Here is a 17,784-nt window from a genome sequence, read left to right on the forward strand (position 1 = left end):
GGGCAGAGAGCCCTCCTGGCATGTTCGAGACCTTGGGTTTGACCCCAGTAAGCAAACAAACAGGTCAAATTCAACATTTCTTGCTTTGATCCTGTTAGTTGTTAGTTGGTGCATTTGGAGACTGTGAGTTAGGTGGTGCTGAGGCCCTTAAAAGCCAGCCTGTGCCCATCCCTGCCAAGGCCCCGGCACATGGATGCACACCGGGGAATTCGCTCCCGTGGACTCACCCCTGCCACAATGTTGCGCCACACTGTCCCGACCCTGGGAGGGCACCTGCCTGCTGCCCCTTGCTCTGTAGCCAACCTAAAAGGCAAAGAACTCCATCTGCCGTGGAGGTTTGTGGGCTGGGCTGCGGCTGACTGCAGCAAGACCCTGTTCTGAGTGTGGAAGGATGTCAGCAGAGAGAGAAATAAGTGGAAACAGGAGAAAAGTGAACCAAAAGGGAAAATCACCAGCAACCGCCTTGTGGAACCTTCCTCAGAGGGCACAGGGCGGTGAATCCCACACCATGGAGAAGGCACCCTGGGCTCACTGGACTGTTTACTTGGATTCTCTATCCTCGAAGCTGTGGTTCCAGAGTTCATCACAAGTCAGGATATGTGTGGAAAAGCTGGGCTGAAAAATCTAAGGAACATATTGCAATGTGAAAAAAAATTGTATTGCTTCTAAATTTATAAATATGTTAATCTACACATGATATTAGCAGCTAGATAAGATTGAATGCTAGAATTATAAGAGTACTCAAGATTTTCACTTCAGAAAATGAAAATGGATTTGTATTTATAATATTTATTATTAATAATTTCAATAAATTATCATCTTTATTTTGTTTTTGGATTTTAAAGGAGTTTTTAAATATTTTATTAAAAAAACAACATTTGTGATAACATTGATGAAAGTATGTTCCCATTTACTAAAAAATTCATTTAGTTAATAAAATTTACTAAATGATCTCTAGCATTGCAGAGATCATAGTGGAAATAAAAATGCCAAAACCCAGAGTTCAGAAAGAAAAAATAATAAAGAACATTTTCTAAAAGGGGGCCTATTCAAATGTGAGAAACTATAAAAATTAGCAGATTTCTCTTGAACATGAGTTTGCATGGAACATGAATAAAGCACTAGGCATGTTAGTTCATGAACATTTGATCTTGTATTTATAAAGAAATATGAGCAATTAGATTATCTCCATCAAATCCACAAGTCAATAAGTTCACAAGAAACTCCTACAATTTCATAATCTTCATAAATGACAATTTAATTACTGATTTTGAAAACAACAGTAAAAAAGTCAACCTGAGGGGCAATAATTCAACTCTGACTTGTACATTAGAGAAAAAATCGGCCCCTAGGATTGGGGAGATGGGACGAGGGAACTCCGCTCCACCAACAAGAATCCTGGAAAGTCACCCATGTGTCATCAGACACTGTCCACTACAACCAACCACAGCCGGCTGGTTGACCAGGGCAGGGACTTACAGATTTCATTTTAAACCAAAATCTTTTAAATGGGGGGGGGGGGTGGCAGAGAGGGGATGTAGTTTCAATATGTTAGGCTGAAAGAAGGTATTTTGGTGTTCTGATCAAAATGTTTTACAACAAAACTTCAGGTTTATCTTTGGCCAGTGGTTTTACTTGTAGCTGGAAACACTGAGACCTTTGATTAAAACTGCTGAAGAAAGTAGCCTGGTTCATGGTGGAGGCCTGTATTCCCAGGGATCTGGGAGCTTAAGGCAGGAGGATCTCAAGTTCAAGCCTAGCCTCGGCAGGTTAGGGAGCCACTGTCTCAATGCTAGAGATCATTTAGTAAAAGATTAAAAAAAAAAATAAAGCAAAAAGTGCCGTTTACATACCAGAACATTGCATATGCTACACATAGAGGTAATAATTAAATAACCAGAAGGAATTAAAGAAATACAGCACTGCTTTTCAGGTCAATAGCAACCGAGTATTTGCTGAGTGTAATGTGGCCCTTATAGGGGTGATAGGAACAGCTTCTGAACTTGATGCTCACTGAACATGACTAACAGATAAAAATCATAAAATAAAAACTACTTTTTATGATGGAGAATTTAAAATAAGAATAATAGTTTAAGAAGTAGTAAAATGAAGAGAAAACTCATGCACACTATTTGTAAATAAAATATTACTTATTTCAAGCAAATCGTACCAGGGGAAAAAGTCATGCTGAACATCTACAATGTGTTCCACGGGTTGCTGAGCTACTGAAAATCACTCCAACAGGGAAGCCAGGTGACACGTGCCTCAACCGCCTCACACCTGTGACAGAATGTGTAGTTTTGACTTATACAAAATGCTGAAGGAAAAAAAAAAAAAACACTTTCAGCAACAAGCACTGATTTAAAAGACTTTCCAGGGGAACCCAGGGGGCTGTAGAACCACACAGGTTAAAGCAAACAGGAGAGCCAGAAGTGTGGGTGGAGGTTCAGATGCATCCCTGTGCACCTAGGCGTCCAGCTTGCACTGGTTTCCAAGGGTACCTGGTCTCCACTGGGGGGATGCCCAGGATGCTGCTCATCAGAGCGGTTCAGTGATGATCGACGACACGATTTCCATCTGCCCCACGAGGAACACGTCCATGAAACACGTAAAATGTGACACTGTGACCGTGTGACTGGGGCACAGGGTGGGAGTACGAACCAAGTGCTTTAAAGGGTTAGACTCAGCTTTGACAAGATATGACAGGCACTAGGTGGGTGAAAGACAACATGAAATCATCCAGTTAAAAAGCTCTTGGGGTTTGGGCCGAAAGGAATTCAGTTTTCAAGTTTGTTCTTGGTAGTTACATTTGCACGGACAGTTGCTTACTATTAATGTTCTCTTCACACGACCAACTTAGCTAGTTCACTTTAAAAAAAAATTACAAACTGTTAACAGTATTTGAGGGAAAAAAATGCTTTTAAAATTAAAGAAAATGTTTTAGGATTCAAGGAATTTCGGGGAAAGTGTTGTGATTTCTGCAATTGACTTCCTAATGCATCAAAAAATAAGCTGTGTTGATAGATGGCCAGGGTTGAGGGGGTGCGCACCCGTGTTAGCTAAGTGCTAATGGCAGGCTTGAGGTGGTGCGTCTACGGATGTTTACGGAAACTTCTTTCAACTTTTTCATATCCATGAAAATGCAACAAAATGTTGGAACAGAAAGGAAACTACTTGTGAAATTCTCAAAAGGAGTTACATTTCAATAAAATACAAGGAAATTAAAACAAAAAAGAAATGTTTACATGATAAAAAGGAAAATTCACATACAATGAACCCTAAATAAGAAAAGTTATTTCTATAGGGTATTTTCTGACCTTTACAGATCGAGGTGAAATACATCCCTAATAGAAGAGAGTTGAACACATTGAACATCAGAACTGCTCTCTGTAACTGCTTTACTATCTCAAACTGGGAAGAAAAAGTGAAAAACTTTACAGATATGGATGGCAAAAGTCACATTTTGAGCGCCATAATTAAAACTGCAATATTTCATTGTATCTTTGTGTAAAGGCAATTTTTCACAAATGACCCAATATCATACATGCATCAGGATATGTCAGATTTATGGCTTATTTCTGAATCTAAACATTTTTTTAACTTTATTGACAATTCTACTTGCTTCTCCACAGCAAAGTAGTTTCTCCAAATTGGAACTAATTAAAATAAGTCTAATCACTATTCTGACTCAAGAAAATCTGCTTCATTTAGGATTACTATCAAAATACAAGTTATATAAATTTTTAATTAGGAAACCATAGCTAGTTTCCTCATGGAGAGCAAGTTAAGAAAACAATTGCATGAAGTAAGCACACAATCATCTAGTATGACTCTGGTCTTTGTTGTTTTACTGTTCCAAACCTCGGCAGTCCCTGGACAGAACACCCAGCCACACACAATAAAAGCTATGATCACCAGTCTGTAACATTTGCCAACTTTCAGTCATATAAAAATATAATTCTACTAATATTTTTCAATTTAAATACTATTCCTTAAAAATGCCATTTGCAGCCAGGCACAGTGGCACACGCCTGTAATCCCAGCAGCTTGGGAGGCTGAGGCAGGAGGATGGAGAGTTCAAAGCCAGCCTCAGCAAGGGCAAGGCGCTAAGCAACTCAGTGAGACTCTGTCTCTAAATAAAATACAAAATAGGGCTGGGGTTGGGGCTCCATGGCTGAGGGCCCCTGAGTTCAATCCCCAATATATATAAGAAAATATAATTTGCAAAATGCAGATTCTAGAAGTAGAACAATGTTATTTTTTAGTAAGAACTTGAATTTGTAAGTAAACCATTGTCCAAACCTCCAGGTCCAGAGGACGTCCCTTGTCACCCATCTTACACACAGTTTTAGGGAATAGGAACGAAGAGATCAGTTCCCGCCTGAGGACTGGGGTGCGCAGACAACAAGAGCCCGAGGGTAACGTGAGCCCTGCAGGTTCCAGCAGGTGCCCTGGTGAGCAGACGGAGGCTGGAGAGTCCCGCCTGGTGGTGGGCATGGCCCCCGCTCCACAGGACACGGTAGAATGCACAGGCACATTTTAGGCACACGTGAAACCTGCCATGTGGAAAGGGCGATCCCCAGGAGCTAGCTGGCATCCTCCTAGGAGTCAGGGATGCCCGCCACTGGAGGGTGAAGCCATGTGACTCAACGTCAGTGGAACCCAGTGGCAGACAACTCACGGGTTTCCCAGGGTGTGCGGACGCGTTCAGTCGAGGCCAATACAGTAAAAGAAGGGTAACTAGGCATGCCTGGTCAGAAAGGCAAAGCCTTCTCTGGTTCTCCTGGGCTTTCTCCTGTCCCGGAGGGAGAGCAAGCCCGCGATGCTGGGCAGTAGCCCTCAGCCACCTGCAGTCCTGGGCAGTGGGGCCAGGGAACTCTGCGGTGGGCTCTCTTTGGCCTCCAGACATCCCCAGGAGGTGAATGCCATTTGCCCCTTCCCCTGGGGTAGCTGGCTTGATGCTGTATTTCCCCAAGATCCAGCTCCGTCAACTCCAGCCACCACGTCCACCCCTGACTCGGGCTGTCTGCTGTGCTCTGGGTCCAGCTCACCCCACCTCCCTGGCCGCCCTGGGCAGGCTTTCTTCAGGTGGTGAGAGGATGTCAGGGGCCCCCTGTGTTCCTCTAGTTGGAGACAGGTGAGCACCACCCACTCAAGAAGAGCATGCGCTGCAGCCGGAGGCTGACCACCTGGGGACTCGCAGACTGACCACCTGGGGAACTGCAGGTGGACCAGCAGAATGGGTGCCTGGGCAGTGGGAGGTGCAGATTGGCCTTCTTGGGTGGTGCTAGGTCAGAGGTGGAGACAAGATAAGAGAAGCGGTCAGTTATCCATTAAGTCCTCTTCACTTTGGGACATCCATTATGGAGGTTATTGTTGGGCTTTGTGGAGTGGTTGCTGGACATCACTGTCTTGACTTCAGGATGGTAGTTTGGCACCCCAGGCTGGCCACTCTGACCTTTTGCACTCGTTGCTGAAGTTGGTAGATGTCATCTGGGCAGGTCACTGTGGGTGGCAAGGTGGCTTCCTGGGCTGTTCTGTTTCCATGACAGCGAGTCCGTGGTCCACTTGTCTACTTGGGCTCTTAGCTGAGGGATCGCGCCCCTGTGCTGCCCGCTGTGAAAGCTCTCGACACCACGCTCAGGTGTTGTGCTCAGTAGCTCAGTGGCTTTGGGCAGGAGCCTGAGCCTACACTGCTGCCCAGTCGGGTCAGGTGGATCAAGGTTGTTGTCTTGGTCTCCCCCATGCCCACTCAGGACTGGGAGCCTTTTTTATTTGCACCTTCACATCTCCCTTTGCTCCTCTTGGACACTGGCCCTGGGCTGTCAGGTGTCCCTGAGCTTGCAGTCTCTGGTCAGGATCCCCCGTGAACAGGAAGTTCTGCACACAGCACTCAGAGCCTCTTCCCCAGGCCCCTTGAACATCTCACGCCTCAGTTCTTGAGGGTCCAGTACTTCCTTGAGCCATGGCAGGATTCCAGAAGCTTTGCCTGCTCTCACCTGGCCATCCTGGTCAGCGAGCTTCTGTGGCAAAGACAAGGGCCTCCCAGCCCTCCCTGAGCAGAGCCCTGCCCAGTGCCGGTCACCCCTCCCTATTCTCAGTCCCTGGATGTCTTGCTTTCAGACATCCTCTTTTATAAAGCACTCAGAGGAACTGGGTGCGGCAGCACATACCTGTAATCCCAGTGGCTCGGGAGGCTGAGGCAGAAGGATGGAGAGTTCAAAGCCAGCCTCAGCAACGGTGAGGCCCTAAGCAACTCAGCAAGACCCTGTCTCTAAATAAAATACAAAATGTGGCTGGGGGTGTTGCTTGATGGCCAAGTGCCCCTGAGTTCAATCCCTGGTACAAAAATAAAAAGCACCCAGTGGACTAAACTCTGAGGCATGCCTAGAAGTTGCCCAGAAGTGCCCGTTACCATGCTTTCCTGGGTTCACTGATGTCACACCCGATGGCTTCAGGATCACGTGTGGCAGTCCCACGGGTGTTTCCTCTTTCCTGGGTTTGCCCGGCACGTCTACCCAACTGGCGGCTGGGATGCATCCTGTGCTAGACACGGGCCTTACATCTAAGAAGCCTCTGCGCCCTCTCCGTGAAGATGGCGCATCATCTTCACACAATGCGGTCTTCACCTGGAGACAAGTGAAGGTGACCCACACTCGGGTGATCTGACTTTGGATCGTCCAACTTTACGTGGCTTCACCTTGTCAGTGTTTGACTTGACAAAGATGCCAAAGCAATACGTCCTCAGTGCAGACCACACTTGGGGTTTGGAGCCTTGATCCTTTCCTGGGCTGGCAATACCCAGCACGGTCCCATCTGGTCAGGCAGGGCAGTCACAGCAGTGAGCCACAGCCCCCCAGGATCGCCACTTCGAGGGGTGGCCTCCTACTCTGCCAGGGCTGTGCTGCCTGATAGGTTGGGTGCATTAACCACTAACGATGGTTTTGCTGGGAGGTAGCCCTGTCACAAGCCAGAGGGTGTCTGTACTTTTAATAACTGTGCAATTCTTGAATTTTCACAAATAGAATACACCCATGTGGCCCACACCAGATCAAAGTTAGAACACTGGATTGCGTTTGGTCTCTGCTGTGAAGCTGGCCGTGAGCTGCCCAGGGACAGAGGGCATCTCAGCTGCTCACTACCAGGTCGCCGGGGTGCTGCAGGTGGCTGACCTACATTAGGGACATAACTTATTGAATGACTTTGTTGACCATCATGGGGATTAGGAGCCAAGCTCTTCTTGGGAAATAAATTGAATCCCATCTGTAAAAAAAAGAAATTCCTTTCTTGCGAGCTATTACTGTCACGTTGCTCCAGTGTGTTAATACACAACAGAGCTCAATAAAATTGCTGTTATTCGAAGTCCACTCAAATAACAATTACAAAAACAAAACAAACTGTTTTTCTCTTTTGTACCTATGAACAAAAGAGCCGTGGCCCCTCCCACCCTGGCAAGTGCTGTCGGGGGGCCTGGGTGGGTTTCCTCGGGAGGGTGTGGATAGCTGAGGGAAAACGCACTGGAGCTGGCCAGCCATGACTGTCTGCAATCCAAGTGACAGCGGGCTCTCACCCGGCCCTTTCCAGAGAAGGTGGGTATTGCTGATCAGACGGGAACAGGGGGCGGTTTTCTGGAGTTGCACAGGTGTTATCCACAGCGGAGGTGGCTGAGCCCCCCGGGTGGGGTGCCTGCCACCTGGCATCGACCTTTGTGTCAGTCAGCTTCCTGTTACTGTCACAGATGCAGAGACAAATCACATTTTTAAAAAATGAAAGGTATAGCCAGGCATGGTTTAGCATACGCTTCTAAACCCAGTGGCTCAGGAGGCTGAGGCAGAAGGATCGCAAGTTTGAGGCCAGCCTCAGCAACTGAATGGAACCTTGTCTCAAAATAAAAGCATAAACAGTGCTGGGGATGTGGGTCAGCTGTAAAGTGCCTCAGGGTTTGATCCTAAGAACCAAAAAACAAAACAACTCCTTCCCCAACCCAAAACAAATAGAGAGGCCTACGTGAAGGTTTGCTTCCACCATCAGTGGGCCTGTGGCAAGGCAGCACCTCAGGGTTGGGAACGCGGGGTAGAGCAAAGTCCTTCAGCTGGTGGCCAGGAAGTGGAGAGGGACAGCAGAGGCCCAAGTCCAAGACCCCCTTCTAGGGCCTGCCCTCAGAGACTTAGTGCCCACAGGTCCTCCCCCAGGCCCTGCGTGAAGGTCCCCCAGCTCCCAGCATTGCCACAGCTGGAACCAAGCTCTGAGCACATGGGCCCTCCCCGAGGGACAGTTACCCCAAAGCATCTATCTTTGAAAGACAGAAAGGAAGAGAGGCCTGTGGCCTGCGTCTGCTCCTCCACCCACGCAGGGAAGGGTGTTTGGTGCCTGCCACACCCTCAGTGCTGGACGCTGAGTTGGACAGTCAGGATGGAACAGGCACAGGTTCCCGGAGGAGGTCCTGAGCCCCCTGCGTCCTCCCCCCTGTGCCGTTCCCTTATGAACTCTGCCCCTGCTCCCAGGAGGACGAACAGGCTAGAATTCTATTTATCTGGTGAAGAAAGGACAGCTGGGTGACAACGAGAAGAAGCAACACTCTATTGTCACCAGAGGCGCGGCGGAGGGTCACCAGATGTGGGTGGGAGGTGGGCTGAGGGGTGGGTGGGTGGCGCTGGGAGCGGGAGCTTTGGCATGTGCAGACTGTTCCAGGTCCCTCCAGCTTCCTGCCAGGGCACTGAAATCTTGGCTGGCTGTGGGACTTGGACCGGGGACAGTGTGCTCTGAAGGGGGCTTGGCACCCACCAGTCATTATTATTAATAAACACGTGCTGCGTGCCAACCATATGCCACAGCCGAAATAAAGCTGCTTTTCTTTCTTTCTTCTTTTTAATGTGAAGTCACCCAGCAGAGGGGAAGGCTACTCTGCTCCTCATTATCCTGCAAAGGCCGTTTCACAGTCCCCAGTCCCTCCTCCCGGGCCTTTGAACTCTAGGGAACACTTTTCAAGGGTCTTTTAAGAGGACATTCCAGAGCATCCTAAGTGGTGACTTTGAACTCTTCTCCCCTCTCATCATTCAGAGTGGATTTGGGGAGGCAAGTGAGTGTCCTTGGACCTGGTGCTCGGTCCATGCCCATCTTTCAGGAGACTCATTTCCCGGCGGCCTGACTTTGCTGCCCTGTGGCATCTGCGGGGCTGCTCTGAACCACACGGATGGGTCTGGGAAGTCACGGGGTACAGAGAGCCAGGCTGGTGTGCAGTGGCTCCCCGACGTCCCTCCTCATCTCCGCCTGAACCTGTGGTCCCCTCGTGGGAAGCCACAGCCGTGGGGCTTCTCCAGAGACACTCACAACCCCCCTCCCCACTTCCAGCACTAACTTGCATTCAGGAAAGTTGGCACCAAGACAATGTTGCCCGACTCTTTCTCTTTAAGGAATAATGGCTCTTTCAAATGAGAGGGACCCATCAGGGAAGAGCTGGTCAGGCTGGAAAGCATTCAGAGTGTGTTAAGCAGACAGCAGGAGAGTTGGGGCCTTCTCCTCAGATTCCCTGAGCCCCGAGGGCTCCACCCCTAGTACCATATATATATGTCACCCAGCACTCAGGAGGGCCCGCTCCTGGGTGACCTGGCCTGCTTCCTCCCAATCATGCCCGTCCCTCCTCCAACTGCATGATCTCTATTCTCCAAAGGTCCACACACTTTGGGACCTTCAGCATGCTGTCCTTCTGCCTAGAGCTGTCCCCACACGTCCCTCCCACCCCCTTCACCTAGTTAATAGCTGTGCAGTTGGGGGGCTGCGTTCCAGTGACACTGCCGGGGGATGCTTCCCTCCAGCCACCACGACACCAGGTCTTCTTTCCGGCCTGGTCCTCCCAGCACTGCTGACACTTCCTGATGGACTGGGGTGTTTTCTTGGCCTCTGCCCTCCCTCAAGCTGCCATCTGCCTGTCACACTGCCCTGCATCAGTCCAGAGGGCAGCTAAGCTGATGTCCCATCAAAATGCCCTGTGGGTGAACAGGAGTGGGGAACTGGTCCGGCTCTTACTGCTTTCAGGCTGGACATTGGTGTGGGGGCACAGAAGGACATGGCCTCTGGAGTCACCCAGGGGAGGATAAGGGTGCCCGGGCTTACAGCTCAGCACCCTGGATCAGCACTCAGGAAGACAGAGCCCCTCTCCCTTCCAACCTAGGGCAGCTCCACAGCTGCCCGTCGGGGTTCCAGCTTACAGAGCAGCACGTGCAGAGATGGGGAGGTGGCTCAGGTATCTGCTCAGGTCCAGTCCAGTCCACCTGCAATGGCACCAGCACGACACCCCTGACCGCGTGTGGAACTGGTCAACTGCAGGCTGTGCTCCTGCGCCTGGAGGAGATGCAGAGCGGCTCTGCTCCCAGGGCTGGGGGGCTGGGGGACTGGGGGGCTGGAGGGACGGGGGGTTGGATTGCTGGTGGATTGGGGGGCTGGGGAGCTGGGGGGCTGGGGGGCTGGGGGGCTGGGGGACTGGGGGGCTAGAGGGATGGGGGATTGGATTGCTGGTGGATTGGGGGGCTGGGGGGCTGGAGGGCAGGGGGCCTGGGGGGCAGGAGGGCTGGGGGGCTGGAGGGCAGGGGGCTGAGGGGCTGGGGGGCTGGAGGGCTGGGGGGCTGGGGGCTGGGGGGCTGGGGGCTGGAGGGCTGGAGGGCTAGAGGGCTGGGGGGCTGGGGGGCTGGGGGGCAGGGGGGCTGGGGTCTAGAGGGCTGGGGGGCTGGGGGCTGGGGGCTGGGGGGCTGGGGGGCTGGGGGCTGGAGGGCTGGAGAGCAGGGGGCCTGGGAGGCTGGAGGGCTTGGGGGCTGGGGGGCTTGGGGCTGTGGGGCAGAGGGGCTGGGGGGCTGGGAGGCTGGAGGGCTAGAGGGCTGGGGGGCTGGGGGGGGTTGGGGGGCAGGGGGGCTGGGGGGCTGGAGGGCTGGAGGGCTGGGGGGCTGGAGGGCTGGAGGGCTGGGGGGCTGGAGGGCTGGGGGGCTGGGGGGCTGGGGGGGCTGGGGGCTGGAGGGCTGGGGGGCTGGGGGCTGGAGGGCTGGAGGGTAGGGGGCCTGGGAGGCTGGAGGGCTGGAGGGCTGGGGGGCTGGGGGGCTGGAGGGCTGGGGGGCTGGGGGGCTGGAGGGCTGGAGGGCTGGGGGGCTGGGGGGCTTGGGGCTGTGGGGCAGAGGGGCTGGGGGCCTGGGGGACTAGAGGGTTAGGGGGATGGAGGGATGGAGGGCTGGGAGGCTGTGGGGCAGGGGGACTGGGGGGCTGTGGGGCAGGGGGCTGGGGGGCTAGAGGGCTGGGGGGCTGGGCCACCCTCCTCGCCTCTCCCTAGTTCCGCTGGTCTTTCTAGCTCGCCCGTCCTCCCCGACGAGGCTCAGCTCCGAGGACTGGGGAGTTGCTGCGGCTTCCATGTTTGTCCTCCTTCTGATACCAGCAGGTCATGCCCATGCTGTAGCCACCCCTGGTGGCCAACTGCCCCTGGCCAAGGACTGTGGGATGTGAGGGAACATGGCCCAGCACTGGAGTGGCCCAGGGTCCAGGGGCACCCACTGGCCTCCCTTGGGCCCCTGCTGACCCGTGAATTCTGTGGCTCTGCAAAGGGAGCTGCTGGAAGCTACTCAAGGTGGCTAAGGAGGCACAGGGTGGAGGGGACCCAGAGGCTCCTTTAGGACTTTCACAGGTACCAGGGGCTGCTCAGGGTGGGCTGGGGTTGGAATCGGGATCTCAGTGGACATGAAAAGGCTGCCTGCCCGGGAGGCCCTCTGAGCAGCTGTTCATGGCTGAGACGAGCCCTTTCTTGGGGTGTCCAGACTGCTCAGCCTCCTCCGCAGTCTTCAGCCTGAGAGCCGAGCAGACTGCTGGCGTCCCCGAAGCCCAGCCCAGGAGTCCTGCGAGGTCCGAGGGTCCTGTGCCCAGGATACCTGGGTCTGGCCACAGGTTTTCACCAAACACAGGGAATTTGTTCAAAACTCATATTTCCGCTTTAAAACTCATTGAAACTTGGTGTCCTACTGTCTTGCCAATCTGATTGCCTCAATAAGATCAGAACCGCTTTGAATTTCAATCAAATACGGGCTTTGCCGGACTTTGTGGAGCAATTCTTGAGTGTTTTCATAGACCCATGAGTTTAAGCATCTCCGTGACCTGGACAGCAGGCCTCTTTACAGGTGGGGATTGGGGTCCCCAGAGGTTGGGCAACTTGTGTCCAGGCACCGAGCGACCCAGGGATCAGCTGGGACAATCTCCTGGGCTGACCCCACATGTCCCCCTGCCTGGCACCCGCCCACCTCAGCCCTGGGGGTCTTTGCCCGGCTCTGAGGGGGGTTTGGTTGGAGAGAAATGAGAAGGGTGTAATCTCTTCCAGATGTCAAAACGATGACGTTACCTCTGCAGTTTAATTGCTTGTAATAATGAAGGGGTTGAGAAAAGCAGGGAGTAATTAAAGATTCTGAGAGAAGCAGAAGCTTTGTGTGTTGATGACACTGGCAGGGACAAGGGACGAGGCTCTGAAGCCACAGCCACCTCGTCCTCAGGAGAGGAGTGTGACCATGGTGACTACGGCGTACACCGAGGACGCGGCCTGACCAGAGAATCCCAACGTGCTCACTCGGAAACCGCTTTTGACTTAGGAGTTTATTTTTAATAAACCTTAATAAGGGAATAAAAATAGATCTGTAGGCAGACATTTTAACTGGGCCTCTGGAAAAGAACAAAGCACCTGTAACGGGGACCCACCCGGAAAGTCCGCCTTGTAAACTGGCCCTGGGGAGAGAAATGAGCTTTGCTTCGTAGTGCACACGAGTTTGCGGGTTTTGCGGGTTTTGGTTTTGCTGCGTATTTACTCGGTTGGTCAAATCCCTGGCTTAGTTCCCTTGTCTGGAAAATGGTAGAATTACAAAAATTGCTGGGATCTCCAAGATTTTGAAACTCCATAGGCCTGTGCCTGCCTCAGTGACTTCCTCTCGGACAGGCCTTCCGAGCTCGGCTTTCCAAGTTGTTGTACTGGTCAGCGCACAGCAAGGGGGGCAAGCATGGGTGTCCCCAAGCTGTCACTCTGCCACCTGTGGCATCCCCGTCTAGGATCTCCGGAAGGTGGGACTCTGGTCTCTTCTCCTCGCTGCTGGATTCTCAGGGGCTGGCCAGGGGCTGGCAGAGGACGGCTCTTCATCTCCAGAGAATGAACGACTGTGTCTGCATCCACTGGCTCCATGGGAATAGGAAATGCCCCCACGTCTACCAGCTCTCAGAGTTCATTTATCTATTTATCTTACCTGATGCTGAGGATGGAACCCAGGGCCTCGGGGTTTGGAGGCACGTGCTCTACCACTGAGCCCCAGCCCAGCCCAGGGCTATTTCGTCAAGCTCACGGACCTTGACCAGTCACAACCGAGGCAGTGAACCGACATGCACTATTGATCAATTTCATGCCGACACATTGGCTGGAGATGAAGAGGACGTGGAGGGGGGGAGCTGCAGAGAGCGGGCGCCTCAGCCTCCCTTTTCAGGGACCCGAGAGTGGGTTCTTGGTGGGAGTCGCTCTCCTTTTCCCCTCCTCCCGGGACACATGCCTCCTGTGTGAGCGAACGTCTCGAACTCGAGCCCTGGACAAGCCATATCAGAATCCCGAGTGGAGCATGTCCACACCGTGAGCCTCGCGGAAGCCAGAGGGCCAGAGGTGGCGTCCGGGACATCTGTGGACCTCACCCCAGGTGCTTCCCCGGTGCACGCCAGGGCTGGAACCCGGGCACAGGCAGAGAGGGACCGCAGAGGGGGTCCTACCCCATCCTCCCCCGTCCCACAGGCCTCCCCAGAGAGGGTGCTGGCTGACCCGGTACCAGCTGAACCCAGGGCGGGATTCCATCCCAGGACAGCGGCAGGCGGGAGGCAGCCTCAGGTGTGGAGCAGGCGGCAGGGCCAGACGGCCTCGCCAGCAGCCTTCCTGACAGCCAAGGGTCAACCTGACCAGGGCTCCAGCAGGCAGCGCCCAGGCTGGTCTCCAGGTGGGCCTTGGGAGGAGCATTCCTCTCCCAGGTGTCCACAAGAACACAGGTGAACCGGGAGGCCAGCGGCGTCCCTCGGGGTGTGTGTCCTGGGAAGGGATCCCGCATCGCTCTGGTGAACAGAACGTCTTGAACTGGCAAGTCTGTCCCCAGCTCTGCTTTTAGGAGGTACCTCCAGGGGAAAGTCATCCTCTCCTGACAGGCTGGAGTTGGTGGCCGTGGGGGGAGCTGTGGGGAGCGCCTGCAAGGCTGGGCCTGGGGGCTGTGGTGCTGAAAGTCCCTCCTAGCTCCAGGGCTTCCCGACACCCCGAGGGCTTGGCGGCTCCCATCAGGCTGTTCCCTCTGCAGAGCCTCTGTCTTCAGACCGCTCCCTGGCCCATGCAGCAGTGAAGGCGAGCTGCAGTGTGCAAGAAGGTGTGAGTGCACACAGCCAGTGTGTGTCAGTGTTGGTGTGAGTTTGTACTTGTGTGTGACCTGTGTGTCTCAGCATTCGTGTGTGTGAGTCATGTAGGCTTGTATATTATGTGTGTGTGTCATTGCTTGAGTGTGTCTGTGTACACACATGTTGTACGTGCTGTAAACATCCTGGTATACGTAAGGCAGAGCATGTGCCAAGGTCCTGGGGACTTCGCCTCACACTGTGAACTCACTGTGTCTAAAGTTAGTCGGTCGTCCTCAGCTGCCATTGGATGGTTCCAGGAGTGGGAAGAAGTGGATGTGGGTCCCATCACATCTGGTGCCTGGCGCTGGGCAGGTGATCAGCACCCAGGCTGGACGATCCCTCTTCCCCGGAGGCCAGCTCTGCCTCACCTCACAAGGAGGAGGTTGTGGTGAGGACTGGCTCAATGTCACCCTTTTCATCCATTATGGGCCTGGGGCCTGAGTCTAGATGGCACTGTCACCTGGAGCCAGGTTGCAGAGGACTGCAGCAAGTCCCCATACGTCCCCTCTTAGCCCACTGCCCTGCCAGTGGGGAGACCTCAACTTCGAGGAGCTCAGGCACCTCACTGCTTCTGAGGACCAGGGAGCCAGGTGAGCCCTGGAAGGCCACTCAGGACCCCACACCGCTGCCCTCTGTTCCAGGTCTGCTCTGTTGGCCACAGACAGTGGCCCTGTGGCCCTGGGTGCAGTGCACAGCCCGGGCATCCTGCTGAGTCCCAGGACCAGGGTCCTGGCCACCTGGCTTGGTCAGGTCCCTCTCCTTCCCCTCAGGCCTTTCAATTCCCACTGTCTCAGCTGAGGACAGAGTCCCAGGAGATGAACTCATGCTGGTGGGGACAGATGGGCCTTGAGGTGGCCCAGGGTTAGCTTTCCAACAGAGGAACAGTGAGCGTGAGGAATGGAGCAGGGGAAGGGGTGGGCTTGCTGCAGGTGGCCTGGCATGGGCAGCACGGGGCTGCTCAGGAGAGCTGGGGGCTTGTGAAGTCCCTGTCCCCCGTCCCCTGGGCCATGGCTCCTTCAGATGCACCTCCTCTCTAGGCCCTGGTGCAGGGCAGGCCTGAGGACCAGCCATCAGGACAGATGAGCACTCAATGCGGCACAGGAACATGCAGGAGGAAAGCCCCGGGGCAGAGTGCCCACACTCTGCTGCAGCCTCCGCACAGTGCAGCCTCGGCTGTGAGCCCATCTCTAGGGTCACTTCCCTCTTACTGGAAAGAACCCCCTTCAGACTCTTCTTGGCACCGCGGGGCCAGTGGCCAACTTCTTCTCTGAGGCCCTCTTGTCTGAGGCTCCGCAGCTCCTGCAGGGTGCGGGTGACCTGGGTGCATGGACAGTGCCCGATTGAGCCGGGGACACGCCTGCTGGCCTCTGGCCAGCACTTCAGGGAGCCTGCGGCCGGCCAGCCCCTCGGGCAGGGGAGGCCAGGCTCGGCAGGATTCCTAATGAGGTGGTCACCCAGCCCTGCGGACGCAGAGTGCCCAGCAGGAAGCTGGAAACCCAAGGTGTGGCGGTACCGAGGCAGGAGAGGGGTGGCCGCTCCCCACGGGCACCCATAGTCCCTCCCTGTCCTCGAGCTCCTCTCCCTTCCCTCCCATCTTGAAGGCTTTCTGTTCCCAGAGCCAGGTTGGATGGGTCCCTCTGCACTTAGGCCTGCTCTGACGTGCTGCAGGTCTGGGGTGACAAGTGGCCTTCTTCTGTAACCCGCACTCTGGTCCCAGAGCAGGACCCGAGTCTGTTTCTCCACCTGGAATATGCCCGCAGCAGGAGGGGGCTCCTCCTTACAGGGATCGCCCCTGACCGTCTTCACTCAGGGGCCAGCTCTCAGGCCACCCACCTCTGCTGCCCATGTCGTAGTCCCTGTGCCCATCTTCGGCATCCCCTCTGTATTTGTCACTACGTGGGGTACTTTAGGCTTTCTGTGCTCGTTGTGCCCCTGACCTGGAAGTCCCCTGAGGGCAGCTTTCTCTGTCTCGTCCAGTGGTGCCTCGGGTGGGCACAGCTGGCAGGAGGGAGCCCTCAGGAGTGTCTGTGGACCGGGTGAGGCTGCAGCTCAGGGGCAGGGCACTTGCCCACATGCCAGAGGCCCTGGTCTAAAACAGACGTAGCTGAGCAAGAAGTTGTAAGAGTCCTAATTATAGAAATGATGATGACATTAACCCTCGTGCCTGCTTCTCCACCCAGCTCTGTGACAATACTCTAAACAGGGCGGCAGACAAGCAGCCAGAGCGCGTTTCCCATGGTTCCAGAGGCTGGAAGTCCAAGGCCAGGTGCCGGCAGGTTGTGTGTCTGCTAAGGCCTCTTCCCAGTTCATGGACGGCACTTCTCCCTGGGTCCTCTCGTGACAGAGGCCGGGAGCTCTCTGTGGCCTCCCTCATGAGGCACGAACCCCATTTGTGAGCACCCCACCCCCGAGCCTGCTGGCCTCCAGGGCCCCAGCTCCTATCAACATCGCCTGGGATCCGGTTCCTACGGGCACATTCCAGAGCTCCTGAGCCTCAGTCCATGTGTGTCCCCTGGAATGGTCACGTTCCTGTCCCTGCCTATTTCTTCACCATCTTCCCCACTCACCTGCTCTTCACATCAGCAACCGGCATCGAGCACTCGCCACAAGACTCTCTGTATGCAGGCAGGGTACACAGGGCTCTGAGAAGCCCTGAGGTCCCAGGAAAGCAGCTGTGTGGCCAGAGCACTGGAGCCCAGGGGTCAGGAGCTAGTCCAGAGTGGCACTGGCCAGCACGGGCATCAAGGGGAAGGCAGAGGAGCCTGCATTCCACACCCAGAGGAGAGTGGAAGGCTGGCGTGTCTGGGCCAGTGTGCCACCCAGGAGTGTGCAGGGGGTGGGGTGGGGGGACGCCGGACAGCTGCAGAGGAGCTGAGATGGGAGGGGGCAGGCCCCAGGAAGGAGGAGCCCAGGAAGACACAGTGGCATCTGAGAAGACTTAGGCCGAGAGGTGCCGTCTCCACCTGTGGACCTGCTGAGTGCGTGGTGCAGGGCCTCGTCCAGTGGAGGACAGGGTCCACGCTGGGCAGAGAGCACAGTCAGGAGCAGGGTCTTGGCTGGAGTAATGAGTGGGACTTGGTGACTCACACGTGGCAGAGGGATTCCTTGGTAAGAGCATGTGGGGTGGCAGAAAGGCCAAGGCAGGGCTCAGGAGCAGACACACTGACTGCTGCAAACAGGAGTGGGCAGAGGATGCTCAGGGACCTGGGGTCTTCAATGGGCAGGTGCCCTCTTCCCCATTTCTTATGGTGAGCAGAAGATGCGGAGGGCTCTCAGGGTGTGGAGGGGACAGGACTGATTTGTCCTTCCAATACAGGGACGGGAGCACACAGCTCTCTGACACCAGCCTCCTGTTCTTTA

This window comes from Marmota flaviventris, chromosome 16 (assembly GCF_047511675.1).
Source record: "Marmota flaviventris isolate mMarFla1 chromosome 16, mMarFla1.hap1, whole genome shotgun sequence".
Taxonomy (NCBI): Eukaryota; Metazoa; Chordata; class Mammalia; order Rodentia; family Sciuridae; genus Marmota; species Marmota flaviventris.